Below are 2,247 nucleotides of genomic sequence, written 5' to 3' on the forward strand. Positions count from 1 at the left end.
GGGGGGGGTGGAATCAATCACATGCCCCTTCCCTCTTAGGTAAACTTAACAAATGCTAGCAAATGTAGCCAGTTACTTCCTGTTAGCTCGTGCTACAACAGCGTCATTCTGAATCAAAGAAACCACACAGCAACTAACTAAACAGGGCTACGCATGCTAGCTGGCTAACTAGCTGGTTAACTAGCCACACATCAACTAACTGAACAGGGCTACGCATGCTAGCTGGCTAACTAGCTGGTTAACTAGCCACACATCAACTAACTGAACAGGGCTACGCATGCTAGTTGGCTAACTAGCTGGTTAACTAGCCACACATCAACTGAACAGTGCTACACATGCTAGCTGGCTAACTAGCTGGCTAACTAGCTGGTTAACTAGCCACACATCAACTAACTGAACAGGGCTACACATGCTAGCTGGCTAACTAGCTAGCTAACTAGCTGCTAAGAGTAATGTTGAAATCCCTTGTATTGTCTCTACGTCGACCGTGCAACTTATTATTTTTCTGGGTCAAAATTGAAACTTTTCTTCAAAACTGAAAAGGTTTTTTTTTTCACTCTTTAAAATGTTTCTGTCCAATTTTTCTCCGCCTTTTGACGTTTTCGTGGGCTTTCCCACCTCCCAAGTCTTTCAGGCTTTTGCGGACATTTGTCACTTTTTTAACGTTTCCTAAAATATTTTTGGAATAAAACATCAAAATTTCAAGAAAGTAGTGGGCCGATCATCGATTTTACTGCAGAGCGTTGTGTGGGACAATCCACTTTATCTTTCGGAAAATTTAGATGAAAGAAACCCACTTTTCTTTTTTTTTAAATGGGTCAAATTTGACCTGAGGACAACACAAGGGATATCAGAGTGGGTCAAATTAAAGAATGCCTGGGAAAAATGCCAAATCATAAAACCAATTTTAAAATAACTGTTCAATGTAATACAATTTAACTCAGTGAAACCGTGCGTATAGACAAAATAGCCTTATGAAACACTTTCATAGTAATACATTTAAATTATTGCTTCATGTATACTGCAGTAAACCCAATCTCTAAGTGCTATTTCAAACAACATAAGAATGAAAATGTATTTCATAAAGTTTAATTTATTTGAAGTGAAACACTGTTCATCATAGTTTTAGAACTTATTTAACAAGGTGGACGGCCCACTGGGTATTTGGGTCCAGTTCCTGTCCACATGTCTGTCTCTAGGTCACAGTGTCCACTGTAAAGCCCCCCCCCCCACCCCAGGTCTCATGTTTCCTATCAGCCTGCTGTTGACACTGTTTCAGTTAAAGACGTAGATTTTATAAATGAAACTGGATAAGCAACAAATCCTTCACTGGCTTAGACCAAGCTCTGTTCTTTAATATGTTAGCGCAACACACATACAGTTGTATTTTATATTTATACCCGTGTATTATTGAGAATAATTTTTGAGTTGATATGAATTTATATGTAAAGTTTTTCTCTCCGCTGTAAAGAAATTATTAAAAAGAAGAAGAACTTTGACCTTGTGCTGTTTGTCTGCTTGCTGCTGTCGTGCTTCTGCTAACTGAGCCGAGAACCTCAGGGTATCTGCACCTGGACTCGACGGCCTCTTCCTAGTGGTCTCAACTGCATCGCATGGTCTGGATGTCGGGTAGGAAATTAGTTTTGGGAAATACAATAATAAGTCTGGTGATATTCTATTCTTCTCAACAAAGCCCATGTGTGGAACCAAACCAACAAATGCACCTTTATGCTATAAAGCTCGCTGGAGCATCAGTATGAACTAGTGTCTTTGTACCATAAATCCATAATGACTAAGTAAGGTTTAATGTCTCTGCAAGGCTTTACCCTAGCATGATTCTGTTTTATTGGCTTTTTACGTATTTTAGAAGACTTGACAGGAAAAATAGACAGGAAGTGATGTCACATGGGCAGCTTGTACAGCTGACCGATGATACAGCAGGAGGGCTGTGTGCAGTGTGTGTGTGTGTGTAGTGTGCTGCAGGTCATTCAGGTAGTGCGTCATGTCCTGATGGCTCATAGTAGACTAGATGGACATTGGAGAAGGCAAAACTAACGTTCTGGATTCAAAGGTCTGGACTTGACAGTAAGAAAAGAATATCAATAGTTTTATAGTTGTGTCATTTACAGTGTTTCTTTCTGTTTCCCCTAATTGCAAAGAATTTGGAGAAACTATAAATAAATAAAAAGAATAACACCAGACTTATGGTATGAAAAGGTGGAAAGGAGGGCAGAAAATCCCCCCCCC

The 2,247-nt window shown here is 39.7% G+C and overlaps 1 protein-coding gene across 1 annotated transcript in view; it reads left to right on the forward strand.

The window, feature by feature from the left end:
* The window catches only part of lrch4 (leucine-rich repeats and calponin homology (CH) domain containing 4), a 39,098-nt gene that overhangs the window by 35,960 nt on the left and 891 nt on the right, over positions 1 to 2,247 (forward strand). The gene's annotated exons all lie outside the window — the stretch shown is intronic.

Source organism: Etheostoma cragini, chromosome 19, assembly GCF_013103735.1.
Source record: "Etheostoma cragini isolate CJK2018 chromosome 19, CSU_Ecrag_1.0, whole genome shotgun sequence".
In the NCBI taxonomy this organism is placed as follows: domain Eukaryota; kingdom Metazoa; phylum Chordata; class Actinopteri; order Perciformes; family Percidae; genus Etheostoma; species Etheostoma cragini.